This window comes from Sapajus apella, unplaced genomic scaffold (assembly GCF_009761245.1).
Source record: "Sapajus apella isolate SASKATOON/1434 unplaced genomic scaffold, GSC_monkey_1.0 scaffold129, whole genome shotgun sequence".
Lineage (NCBI taxonomy): Eukaryota > Metazoa > Chordata > Mammalia > Primates > Cebidae > Sapajus > Sapajus apella.
Window position 1 is genome coordinate 727,145 of NW_022437069.1, and position 14,558 is coordinate 741,702.

The 14,558-nt window shown below is 43.7% G+C and overlaps 1 pseudogene; it reads right to left on the minus strand.

The window, feature by feature from the left end:
* Window positions 1–3,921: 3,921 nt before the first annotated feature.
* On the minus strand, window positions 3,922–4,015 carry LOC116539511 (annotated as a pseudogene).
* Between the last annotated feature and the right edge of the window lie 10,543 nt (window positions 4,016–14,558).

Sequence of the window (14,558 nt, forward strand, 5' to 3'; positions counted from 1 at the left end):
GTTAAATTGTGTGTACCCAAGGTCACTTAGGTAAGCCTGGGACTCACATTTGAATCTAAGTCTGTCTGAGTTCATTTAACCACTGAGCTATGTGTGCTCTTTCCAATGTTTCACGTGTCTTTTTATTAAACAAAAGAGGCCCAGGATTTAGTTTTACTTGTGTATATATCCTTAGAAAGTTTATCAGTTAAGTAGGAAAGAGTTTGTAGTGAAGTAATATATGAAGACTCTCCTAAAAGCAAATTACAGAAACCCACTTTAAACTAGCCAGCATGGCTGGATGCAGATGCTCCAACAATAATTACTGTGCTCTTCCTCTCTGTGTCTCCTCCTTTCTCACCTTCCTCTTTCCCCCTCCTTCTTTATCCCACTGCCCCACTCCCTCTCTCATTCTGCTTTTCTTAGAGTGTTGGCCCATTCTCTCTTGTCACAGAAGCAGCCCCAGTGAAACCAGCTCCACCTGTGATCCTAGGAAGAGAAAGCATCTTCTCTGGGAGCTCTGGGAGTAATGCCCTGGGGAATAATCTTGGTCATGGGGACTGGGGGCTGTGAGAGGACTTTGTGAATTATATGGAATGTAGCTGTTGGGGTGACAACATGTCCATACTTCATCTTGATAAGACATGTCATTTGATGGTTGAAAGCTATAATTATTTAAAGATAATGCACAATATATTTTAATAGCTTTATCAAGATATAGTTCACATACCATAGGACTCACTCATTTAAAGTATACAGTTCAATGGTTTGAAAATATTCACAGTTGTACAGCTATCACCACTGTCTAATCTGTAACACTTTCATCACAAAAAGAAACCTCGTACCCATTCACAGTCACTCCCTATTTTTCCCAAATCTGTCAGCCTAAGCAACCACCCATCTACTTTCTGTCTCTGCAGATTTGCCTATTCTAGACAGTTTATGTAAGTGCAATCAGACGACTGGTGGTCTTTTGTGTCTGACTTCTTTCATTGGCATGTTTTCAAGGTTTATCTATCTTTGTCTATCATCATGCATTTTTTATTAATTCCCAAATATTATTGTTATATGGATATGCCACATTTTATTTGTCTGTCTATTGTTGATGGACATTTGGGTTGTTTTCATGTTTTTGCAATTATGAATAATGCTGCTGTGAACATTTGTGTAGAAGCTTTTGTGTAGGTTTGTTTTTACTTCTTCTGTGTGTATACCTGGGAGTGGAATTGCTGGCTCGTATGATAACTATACCTAATATTTTGAGGAACTGTTTTCCAAAGTGACCGTATCATTTTACATTCTCATCAGCAATGTGTGAGGGTTCCAGTTTCTTTACATTCTTGTCAGCCGTTACTATCTTTTTGATTATAGGCATCTTGGTGGGTGTGAAGTGGTATAATGCATATTTTATCAAAGTGGTATCATGCATAGTTGTTTGTTAAATAATGGCCTGTTTACTTGTCATCTTACCTTGTATTGGCGCTTTCCAGTGGGTTCTGAACCTGCTCCTCCTCAGTCCAGCCAGCCAGGTAGGCAGATCATGCTGATCAAAGGATCAGAAGCATATGTTTACTTTTCTTTTTCTTTATAAATTTTATTATTTACAAATCTAGACAGGAATTCTTCTTATTTTCATATTAAGAAACAGGTTAGGGGCTGGGCGCGGTGGCTCACGCCTGTAATCCCAGCACTTTGGGAGGCCGAGGCGGGTGGATCACGAGGTCAAGAGATCAAGACCATCCTGGTCAACATGGTGAAACCCCGTCTCTACTAAAAATACAAAAATTAGCTGGGCATGGTGGTGCGTGCCTGTAATCCCAGCTACTCAGGAGGCTGAGGCAGGAGAATTGCCTGAACCCAGGAGGCGGAGGTTGCGGTGAGCCGAGATCGCGCCATTGCACTCCAGCCTGGGTAACAACAGCGAAACTCCGTCTCAAAAAAAAAAAAAAAAAAAGAAACAGCTAATAAATATAAACGCCTCACAATACTTGGTTGAAGGAGGAACAGGGATTCGTATTTAGGATTTATTAGGTGGTAGAGCGCTGCTTGCTTCAGATCTGCAGTGTCAGCCTACTTTGACATGATAGGCGGCATTCATATAACACACATTCCCACTTGTGTTCACTGTGTTATATGTAGTTCCCAGCAAACTAGTTGTATCTCTGCTGTTTTTTTCTTAGAAATGTGAGGGCAAGAGTAATGTCTTAGGAATAATCTTGATTATTAATGAATGATTGTTCATGAACTTGACTGTTTTAATTTTCATTAGTATAAATTACTTGCAGCACACCAAAAACTGAGCTGCTTTTTTATGATTCACAATGGTTGCTTCTAACTACTTTATTGTGGCAACGTTGTTTATCAGCCCTGTAGCGCTATTTAACATTCACCTTGGCATCAGTATAAAATTTGGTACTCTCATGCACAGACAGATGGTCTTCTATCGGTGGCTTTCTCCCTAGCCCTAGAGCAGTCTGTGTATCCAGACTCCATATTGAGTCTTGCCTCCTCAGCACAACGTAAGAGAATCTATGTTGATCACACCTTATGCGAAAATCTGTGTTGATCTCTTGCCACCCATTTGCCACATATCACTGTATAACTTGAAAGTCAAGAACTTGTGATTTAGAATTGCTGTTCAGATCATGCTTAATATTTTCATGGCATCAAGCAATAGCAAGAAGATATTACACATATCAGCAGTATGCTCTAAATGTGGAAGTAATATGCTGATCTCCATAAGATAAAAGAGGAGCTTGCAGGTATTTAACAACACATTTTAAGCTGATAATATGCCGGGAGTAGGTGCTGGGGGGTACAATGAACAAACTGGATAAGTATTTCTGTCCTTATAAAATGTACATCCCAGTGATTAATGATTTACTATGAGATCATTTATAATGTGTAACAACCAGGTAAAAAATCTATTGTGATTTTTTTTGGTAGCAGTGTCTGAAAACTATGAAATTCTAAAAAAGAAAATAAAGGAATTAAAAATGTTTAAATTGGCCGGGCACGGTGGCTCAAGCCTGTAATCCCAGCACTTTGGGAGGCCGAGGCGGGTGGATCACGAGGTCAAGAGATCGAGACCATCCTGGTCAACATGGTGAAACCCTGTCTCTACCAAAAATACAAAAAATTAGCTGGGCATGGTGGCGCGTGCCTGTAATCCCAGCTACTCAGGAGGCTGAGGCAGGAGAATTGCCTGAACCCAGGAGGCGGAGGTTGCGGTGAGCCGAGATCCTGCCATTGCACTCCAGCCTGGGTAACATGAGTGAAACTCCGTCTCAAAAAAAAAAAAAAAAGTTTAAATTGGTGCATGTAGATAGTATATTATGTAAGTGACTATTTGCTAAGTATCCCAAAAGTAAGATATTAGAGATCCCAATTTAATCATTAAAAGTAAATACTTTTAATATTGACCTTATCCTTATTAAAAAGTGCACTATTGGGCCGGGCGCGGTGGCTCAAGCCTGTAATCCCAGCACTTTGGGAGGCCGAGGCGGGTGGATCACGAGGTCAAGAGATCGAGACCATCCTGGTCAACATGGTGAAACCCCGTCTCTACTAAAAGTACAAAAAATTAGCTGGACATGGTGGCACGTGCCTGTAATCCCAGCTACTCAGGAGGCTGAGGCAGGAGAATTGCCTGAACCCAGGAGACGGAGGTTGCGGTGAGCCGAGATCGCACCATTGCACTCCAGCCTGGGTAACAAGAGTGAGACTCTGTCTCAAAAAAAAAAAAAAGTGCACTACTATAGTGACAGGCCATGCAATCTCAAAATCAACAACGTTCATGTAAATTGATAAGTTGATATTATATCAAATAGAAATCTCATAATAATGAGGCGGGCCAGTAGTTGAATTTTTCAGTTTTTTAGAAGCATAATTTAAAGACTTGTAAAATTAATAGGACAGTTGAAATTGACCTTTATTTTTAAACGTCAGACTGGTAATGTGCTGATGTTGTAAAAAGGTTCACACGCAGGTTTGAGTGTGGAAACCCAATCGTCACACTTAGGAATTTAAAAAGAACTAAAATAGACTTAAAAAAAAAAAAATGCACATGGGTACTTTTTAACCAGTAGTACCAGGCACCCGGAAATGAATGCTTTCAAGTGAAATAAGAAAAGATCACAGTTCTTATTTGGGCTAATGCTTCTGATAGACGTAGCAGGAATGAATGAATGAATAAATGAATGAATGAATTTTATTAGCATATATAATAAATAAGTAAAGAACTTTCCAACATAATTTTAGATAGTGATAAGTACTGTAACATCAGTAAAATGGGGTCTATGATAAGTGAATTAAATATTCACTTGAATACCTAATACATTTCTAAACTTATTGTGGCCAAAGGGCTCCTGATTCATTCCCCTCACCACCAGCTTCTCACCAGGGGATGCTTCTGTAGGTTGTGAGGTCTGGGAAGCTTTTGAAGATGTTATTTGAGTTGAGATATGAATGGTGAAGTATCTATGTGCATTCCAGGTATGAAGGTGGGAAAGCGTTGGCTTTGGGGTGGAAATGAGTTTAGTGTGTTGGAGACAGTCAGTATGAAATGTTGGAATGTATCCAGAGAAGAAATAGTGGTAGATGAGGCTAGAGAGGTGGAAAGGGCCTTGATCTTTTAGGGCAGAATAAGGAGTTAGGATGTCACTTTAATGATGGCAGCAAGTCTGTAGAGTGTTCTAGGTCTGGGGATTGATGGCCTCATGACTATGGCTACTGTGTAGTGACTGACTGGCAGAGGCAGAAGAGGAAATGGGGACCTTTTCAGAGCTGTTGTCTGGGTAGGAAGCCATAGTAGCTATGTAGATGGATCCTGGGCCATAGTAGCTATGTAGATGGATCCTGGGCCAGCTTTGGCAATATACTTTGCCGACAGAGCTAAGAACTTAAGTGTGGATTCTATGTGGAAGGCAGGAGATGAGTAATCAAGAGTTGATTTCTAGGTTTTAGTTGAGGAACTGAATGTGTGAGGGTTCAATTACAGAGATGGGGAAAATTGGAGGAGAAGTTGGTGGTGAGGGGAATCAGAAGATACCTTCTGGCCACAATTGGTTTTAGATACTTATTAGATAGTCAAGTGAGGTGGTTTAGTGGGCAGTGGAATAAATGTCTGTAGTTCAGTGGGGAGGTCAAGATTAAAATGACAAAGGTAGGTGTCAGCAACATAGAGCTGACTTCAAAGCCATGAGACTGGATGAACTCCCTATAAGGGGAGGGACTAAGTTTACTTCCTTAAATTGAGAAAGTTGGACAGGATGGTGTTTAAGGTCCCGTCTTTTCCAAAAGTTAAATGTTTATTGAATTTCAGAGAGTCTCTGTAAGAAACTTGAAGGGATGGAATTTTTTTTTGTAAAATGCTTTAGCTTCTTTTAAATCATGAAAAGGATGAATGGGAAGAAATACAGACATTTAAATATTTGACATCTGTATTTATTCTGAAATTGCTTGTCCACAAAGCATGATATGTAACTGCAACCAGATATCCTTCTGAAAGTGAAAATAATCTTCATTTTGTAAGATTTCATTTAAACCCAGCTGGTGGTCAATGTGAACTTATTTTTATCAAGAAATTTTAAGCAGCTTTATTGAGGAGCCAAGTGACACCCAAGCTGCACATATCAGAAGTGTAAAGTTAGATGTTTTCATACAGCCATAGAGCTGTCACCACTAGAGATAATAGAGGTACTTGGCATCCCAACAGTTTCCTTGTACCTTTCAGTACTGTCTCCCTCCTGCCTCTGATCCACAGGCAACCACTGATAAGCTTTTTGTAACTGTAGATTAGTTTTCATTTTCTAACTATTATATAAATAGAATCATACAGTAGGTATTCTTTTTTTCAGGCTTTTTTCATTCAATGTGATTATTTTGAGATTCATCCATGGTGTTTTTTGTGTCAGTACATTTCCTTTTATTTGCTAAGTAACACCCTATTGTATGGATATACCAGATTCATTTTTGTAGTCATAATGAAGTTAGACTACCTTCTTTTTCCCGTCAGCGGGTCTCCTGATTTGCTGGTATTATTTGTAACCCTGAAAATTTGAGACAAGTCTCAGTTAATTTAGAAAGTTTATTGTGCCAAGTTTGAGGATGCACGCTCATGAGACAGTCTCAGGAAGTCCTGATGACATGTGCCCAGGGTGGTCGGGACACAGCTTCGTTTTACACATTTTAGGGAGATGTGAGACATCAGCCAACATGTGTAAGAAGTACAATGGTTGTGTCCGGAAAGGCAGGACAACTTGAAGCAAAGACAGGAAGGAGACTTGAAGCTGGAAGGAGCTTCTGGGTCACAGGTAGGCGAGAGAGAGGAATGCTTGCATTCTTTGAGTTTTTGATGAGCCTTTCCAAAGGAGGCAATCAGCTACGCATCTATCTCAGTGACAGGCAGGTTGTCCCTAAGCAGTTCCCAGCTTAGCTTTTCCCTTTAGCTTAGTGATTTAGGGGCCCCAAGATTTATTTTCCTTTCACACACCTAAGAGACTAAAAATGTGAGTACATATACACACAGAGACACACTCCAAACTCTCTTCATAGAAGTGCTTCCTTGTTCTTGTATTCATCCCTCTTCATCCTGTTCAGGGATGAGCTTCCTGGCTTTCATTTACCAGAGCAAGCTTGACAGTGTTGTGGATAGGAAGCAGGCCCACCTTACTATGTGTTGGTGTTCTGTGTGATTTTCTGGGGATGTGTGTATGTTGTTGAGCTTTATTTTTTAATCTAGATTGTGTTTATGTCAGGAGGTTGCCTGAAATAAAACTGAAGCTTCATAGTTTAGCCTTTAGTTGTGTTTCACAGTTTGGCAGTTATGGATTCAGATAATCTAGTACCTCTGATTTCACAAGGGGGTATAATAAATCTTTTCTCAGTTTATAGGAATTTTGTATAGTTGGTTAAGACAGAGATCAAAATGAGACAAGCACTCATTCACGTGGTAAGTAGATGCTTACCTTTAATCTCTGTGGTGTCTTGATTAAATCACTTGCTTTCTGCTTCTGTTCCTGTGCATTTGGAAAAGTTCACTGCTTTTTGGTTCCTGTGGATGATCTGAGAACACACTTGGGGATTCATGAGTTAATCACCCTCTGGCTGTTTTTAACATCATGAGCTTACATGGAGTTTAAGGATTTCTGAGCTCTCTGGGGTTGTCTGAGGAGGAAAAGAAGCAGATTTGGTAGGATGATGAGAGAGGTGAGCGTGCAAGTGCAGTAAAGAATTCTGTTTTGGATGTTTTTAGTTTGAGTTTTCTGCAGGATGTTCTGTTTTCTAGGTAATTTGTAGATTTTTACACTGCTTTATAAAAAGCTCTTTCCCCAGTTGGTAGCTTTGAATTCTCCTTCAGTATTTATGGGAGGTCATATTCTTGAATTAGATGTTCTGCATTACCTTACCAAAGATGACTCTACCGGTAGTGAAGCCAACAAGGAAAAAGATCTGCTGCTCTGGGTATCTAAAGATCACTTCATCTTGGTACTCACGGGACTGCCTCATTCTTTGTGATGGCTGTAGAGCGTTCCCTCCATCGACTGAATGTAACATGCTTTAGTAGTTCCCGCCACTTTTCCTGTTATATCTGTGCTGAAGTACATAATACTTACATGTAAATACATCATCTTCCACATTTTGTCGGTATGTACTTCCACCAACAAGGTTTTAGTGTGTCTGTTTCCTTATACACTCAACAGTACAGAGTGCTACTAGAGTTTATCTGATTGGTGAAAATGTTATTTTATTCTGATTTTTAACTTATATGTCTCTTGTTAGAGAGTTTGGGCATCTTTTCATGTGGATGAGTCATTTGTCATTCTTTTTCTGAGTGCTCACTGTTCCTATATGCTACCTATTTTTCTGTTATGTGGTTACTGTTTTATTATTGACATGTAGGAGCTTTAGCTATATTAAGCAAATTAGCTCTTGGTGATATGACTTATACTGTTGCTTTTAAGTTTGCTGTTTGTCCTTTGACCTTGCTTACCGTGTTTTGCCATGAGGGAATTTTTTATATTGATGTAATGGAATTACATCTAATTTTAAAAATTGCTTTCAAATTTTATGTTACACTCAAAACATTTCAGATATTATGTTTATCATATTCTGAATACCCACCTCAGCCTCTCAAAGTGCTAGGATTACAGATCCAACAGTGGCTGGAGCCACTGCACCCAGCTACTCAAGGCAAATATTGAGCCAATGTACTTGGCCATCCAAGGTTCCACCCAGGGTAGGGGAGCTCTGAGCACTGGCTTCGGAGGGAGCACAGCTTCTCGGCTGAACGCTGGGATAGACACATTTCCTGATGGGCAGAGCATTCCAAGGCTTCTCACTCACATCTTCTACAAATCCAAGTCTTGGGATGCCTCAAACCCATACTCTACATGGGCCAGCCTTCATTGAGCAGCTAGTGTGGGACAGACAGGCCAGGGTGGGCACGCAAGAGGAAGGAGACCCAGACTTTGCCTCAAGGAAATCACATTCAAGCAGGGACAGAATTACTCCAGAGTGTGGCAGACTAAGGGACCAAAGCCTCTGATTTTCTTCCTTACTTTCTTTCTTTCTTTCTTTCTCTCTCTTTTTCTTTCTTTCTTCTCTCTTTCTCTCTCCCTCTCTTCTTTCTTTCTTCCTTTCTCTTTCTTTCTCCTTTCTTTTTTTCAAGACAGAGTTTTACTCTTGTTGTCCAGGCTGGAGTGCAATGGCCTCAGGTGATCCACCCACCTAGGCCTCCCAAATGCTGGGATTATATGTGTGAGCCACTGTATCTTGCCACCTGCAATTTTCACAGAAGGAGGCACAGAGAAGTTTGGCACTCAACAGAAATGAGTTCAAGTATCAGTTTCCCTGGTTCTTGGCTCAAGCTTTTCTGGTTCTCAGTGACTTCCTATGTAAGGGAATGAGAGGGGTCTGTGGTGACAAAATGATGCCAGGCAAGGTGACACTCACCTGTAATCTCAGGAACTCAGTAGTTTGAGGTGGGAGAATCGCTTGAGGGCCTGCCTGGGAAACATAGGGAGACCTCAACTCAAAAAAAAGAAAAAAAAAAAAAAAAAGCCAGGTATGGTGGCTCATGCCTGGAATCCTAGCACTTTGGGAACCCAAGGCAGGTGGATCACTGGAGATCAGGAGTTCGAGACCATCCTGACCAACATGGTGAAACCTCATCCCTACTAAAAATACAAAAAATTAGCCAGGCATGGTGGTGCATGCCTATAATCCCAGCAACTTAGGAGGCTGAGGAAGGAGAATCGCTTGAACTTAGGAGGCAGAGGTTGCAGTGAGCCAATATTGCACCACTGCCCTTCAGCCTGGGTGACAAAGCAAGACTCCATCACAAAAAAAGAACAGCCTTGTTAAATTCCTCCCATGTGTGGATGCACTTGCTGTAATATTTATTCCTGTTATTATGAGTCACCTGCTCCCAGGGCTGCCCTGCCCATTGCGAGACCTCTTCTGTCTTCCTAAGTGTGAGACAGTGTTTTCCCTGCCTTTACCACATTGTCCGCCTCTCTGGCTGGTGTCACACCCCTTTAGGAGAGTGAGCACATTGGCTCTGGGATCTTGGTCTCCCCAGTTTGCCAGCAGGCCCTGACTTGGCATGAGAAATAAATGTCAGTGGGAAAAGTCTTTCTTTTTTTGAGATGGAGTCTTGCTCTGTTGCCAGGCTGGAGTGCAATGACACAATCCCGGCTCACTGCAACTTCTGCCTTCCAGGTTGAAGGGATTCTCCTGCCTCAGTTTCCTGAGTAGCTGGGACTACAAGCATGTGCCACCACGCCCAGCTAATTTTTGTATTTTTTAGTAGAGATGGGCTTTCACCATGTTGGCCAGGATGGTATTGATCTCTTGACCTTGTGATCTGCCCACCTTGGCCTCCCAAAGTGCTGAGATTACAGGTGTGAGCCACCGCGCCCGGCCAGGAAACGTCTTTTTAAAGATGCACATGTATAGTAAAATGCATATCCCAACCCAAATGTTGTTGCACCTGTTGATGTGTGTCTTAAGCCTGAGGTAGGGAAGTTTGGTAGGTGGAAGTTACTTTCCATCTCCCTTCTCATAGCATGGCACACGGAAGAGAAGATTTTGGCTTTAGCACTTCACTGTGAGCGTCCTGTTTTTTTTTTTTTTTTTTTGAGATGGAGTTTCGCTCTTGTTACCCAGGCTGGAGTGCAATGGCGCGATCTCGGCTCACTGCAACCTCTGTCTCCTGGGTTCAGGCAATTCTCCTGCCTCAACCTCCTGAGTAGCTGGGATTACAGGCACGCGCCACCATGCCCAGCTAATTTTTTGTATTTTTAGTAGAGACGGGGTTTCACCATGTTGACCAGGATGGTCTCGATCTCTTGACCTCGTGATCCACCCACCTCGGCCTCCCAAAGTGCTGGGATTACAGGCTTGAGCCACCGCGCCCGGCGTGAGCGTCCTGTTTATTCCATGGCCATAGGCTGTTAGTGCCATATTTACTTGAAAACCTTGTGAAATTATGCAGAAAGAAAGAATGAGGAATCTTGGGTAATGGGAAAGCAACCAGCCAGTTTTATAAAAACTCCAACATGGGTGATTTAAAACTAATTGGAAAAATATGTCTCATCTCAGTTGACTTAATCCTTTTTGCAGTGCTGGGTGGGGGTGGCCCTTAAGTGTTCCCAGAAGGTTTAAGGAGCAGAATCAGCTCCCAAGGTGGTCAGCACAGTGACAAAAAAGGACAAAGGGCTCTGCCTGCCTCTGAGAGTCCTTCAGTCATGGCCACCTCTGTCTAGGGGAGCAAAGACCCTGTGTGTCCTCAGCCTTCCTGGCTATGGCAGGGGCATGGGGTTGGGAGAGCAGAGGGTGGGCACTTGTTCTGGCTGGAAACTTGGCCTTTGAAACAAGGCTCCAGAGGCAGAGTTTGAGACCCAAATAGGAGAAGGAGATGGCCAATGTTGATGCTCTCAGAGTGGAGGGTCCCGAACTGTCTGATTATAAGTGCAGTATTGGGTCCTTACGTACTTTTACAAAGTTATTTTGAGAGACACGGAAGTCAGTGGACCCACTTTCTCTTCCTCATTGGAGTTCTCTCGAAAACAGTGTGCCCAGGGACGGATGATCTGACAGGGCCACGGCCCCACCAGTGTCCTTAAGAGGGAGAGCTCTGTCAGCAGAGGGAACCTCAGCCCCGGCTGATCACACAGGCTACACTAGGCCGGGATCTGTGGACACCAACAGCCTGCCCTAAGGCCCCAAAATCAGAGAGGCCTGGTCGGTCCTGGTCCTGGCTTTGCTAGCCAGTCTCAGTCCCTGGCTTCGTTTCTTGGAGGGCTGATGCAGTCTTGTTTGTGAGATGGAGCAAATGGCATTGCTCCTACCCCCACCAGGCTGGCATCAGGATGAAATTCAACATAGGAAGTGCCCTCCCCCCACCCCCATGGACCAAGAGGTGATACTATTAGAGTTATATGGGTTTGTGGTTTCCCCTTACTGTTTCCATTTCCTTCCCGAAAACCTGCAAGAGGCTCCGCAGGAAAGGAAGGGTCTTTCAGATGCCTGAGTGCAGCTGGGAATGGCTGTTCCCAGTTAGCCAGGCTGGTTGGAGCCCAGGGTGAGTTGGCTGGGTTGTGGGTTTGAACCAACAGAGCCACTGAGGCACAGCTGGCCCACTGCCAAGAGCTGCCAACCATCCTGCAAATGCCACCATTGCTCATGCCTGGGAGACGTTTCAGCATTGACCGAAAGGGTTGCTAGGTCTTGTCCTGCTCAGGACAGGGCACCAAAGAGTGATCTATTGTCATACTCTAAGGACAGAACTGGGTCCTCTGCCTCCCAGGGACCCCAAACACAGAATGCCCATTGACAGAACCCAGCCTATGGGCACAGCCCCTCTTGTTAGTATTAATTATGCACTTATGTGAAATGCACCCGCTCTTGAAGAGGGGGACAGCCAGTGATTAAAACAGTTGAGGGCAGGTCACCAGGCTGTTTCAGACTCCATTAGGAAATGGCTCTGAGAGGGTTACTTTAGAGCAAGGAAAAGGTCTCCCTGTTGGAGGGGCTCTGTGCCTGGCCAGGCCCTTACTTTAAATCCCAGCCTACTTAGCCACTCAAGAATCTTCATTAAGTGGCTCTGAAGTAGGAACTGCTACGTAATCTGCAGGGATCAGCACAAAATGAAAATCAATACTTTTCAGAAATTAAGGTTAAAGTGGACTGGGCGCAGTGGCTCACAACTGTAATCCCATCACTTTGGGAGGCCGAGGCAGGTGGATCACGAGGTCAGGAGTTCGAGACCAGACTGGCCAACATGGTGAAACCCCGCCTCTACTAAAAATACAAAACTTAGCTGGGCATGGTGGTGGGTGCCTGTCATCCCAGCTTCTAAGGAGGCTGAGGCAGGAGGATTGCTTGAACTCGGAAGGTGGAGGTTACAGTGAGCCAAGATCACGCCATTGCTCTCTAGCCTAGGTGACAGTGAGAGACTATGTCTCCAAAGAAAGAAAGAAAGAAAGAAAGAAAAAGATTAAAGCAGCAGAGCATTCAAGCAAGCATTAGGGACCCTTTTGAGCACAGGGCCCTGGCTGTGTAGTTTGTACACTGGCCCAGGTCTGGAGACAGTGCAAGGCAGGCAGCTGGCCTGCACCATGTGGGTGAACTGAGTCACCCTGCCCTTTGCGGGGGCTGATGGGGATCTTTTCTAGGCCATTGGCCTAGGCAAGGCTGATGACATGAGTGGGGCTTATCCTCGTCTGGGCTGAATATGATACACTGGGACAAGTTGAAGGGAGGGGGATTGGAGCGGGGTGCTCCAGGGAGCATCATCTGTGTACAACAGGAAGTTCCTGAGCTTGGACACATGACTTAATCATCTATCACAAGGTTCAGAGCAAAACCCAGAAGACCAGGCAATGATGCATTGAAACTGCCACTACCCAAGTGAGCATTTTCCTGTATCATTAAAAAATGTTTTATGGATAAGAGGTCTCGCTGTGTTGGCCAGGATGGTCTCGAACCCTTGGTCTCGAGTGATCCTCCTGCCTTGGCCTCCCAAGGTGTTGGAATTATGTAGGGCATAATTATGTAGAGTGCCTCACAGGGTCGTGGGGTGAGCCTTATGCTGTGCTGAGGCACAGGATCCGAGAAATAAAGAGACAGGACACAGAAGTACAAAGAAAATGCAGCTGGGCTCGGGGGGACACGCCTCCTATGAGCGGAGTCAGGCGAGGCGAGGCGAGTGAGCCCCGAATGTCCAGAAGCATGAGTATTTATTGTGTATAGGTTAGGGGGCAAGGCAGTGAGTGAAATCATCTTTATGGATAGTGATAGGGTCGTGAGCAATAAAATGTAGGGTCCATCCCCATTAGGTCACCTAGGCCAGGAGGTGGACAGCGCGCAGCAAGGGGCCCGTTCCCACGAAGGCGAGGGCTGTGTGCAGTAAGGGGTCCACCCCCATTAGGTCACCGAGGCTTGAAGGTGGGCCATGCGAAGTGAAGAGGGTGCGGTGTGCGATACTTCTATCTATAGGAAAACTACTAAGAAGATTATGGGAGGATGCTTTAAGTCACACAGCAGTGACAGAGCTGTCAAGGTTACCGCCACCTTCTGGCAGCTTCCAACGGATTCTATGGGAAGATGCTTTTCAAGCAGCACAGTAGCAAGAGTTGATAAAGTTCACAGTCACCAAGGTGGATTGCCGTTCTGAGGGCAGCCTTCCACAAGAACTGGAGCAAGGTCCTACAACTCCTTTATCAGGAAGAGTGGCTCTCGCCCCAAGCCTGCCATACAGTGGGTATCTTTATGATACTGAACACTGCCACCTGGGACATGGATTCTTGTCCTGGTATAACTGTTTTCCCTTAATTCATGCTCTGCACTGTGTCTGCTCCAGGCATTTCTCCGATTATAAGCTATTTATTCCTTAATTCATGCTCTGTACTGTGTCCACTCTAGGCATTCCTCTGATTTTTAACTAAGATATAATTATAGGTATATATGTAAGAAAATATTCTTTAGGCACTCATACTATCAACTATTATATGATTATATATAGAGGATTATATAAAGGGAGGCTTCAAGCTCTATTTCTATAAACTAATATATGATTATGTCAAGGATTACATAAAAGGAAATAGCTGAGTAGTAACACTATAAAGTGAGATATTCCTCAAGCCCTAACTGTGCCAGGGCTCTGCTTAGTTCTCATTCCTCGGTGCCTATATGGGGGGTTACCCACAGGATTATACTCATGAGACACTGCCCCTGGCCTCCGACACTGTTTTAAAATTTTTGATGTATCTGTGATTTTTGGATTATACCTGTTTTGTTACTTCCATTAGAGAAAATTGACCTGGCCAGGCAAGGTGGCTTACGCCTGTAATCCCAGTATTTTGGGAGGTCGAGGTGGGCAGATCACATGATGTTTCTCCTGTGAGAGTTTGAGACCAGTTTGGACAACATGGTGAAACTCCACCTGTACTAAAAACACACAAATTAGCCAGGCATGGTGATGGGTGTTTGTAATCCCAGCTACTCAGGAGGCTGAAGCAGGAGAATCTCTTGAACCCATGAGATGGAGATTGCAGTGAGCTGAGATTGTGCCA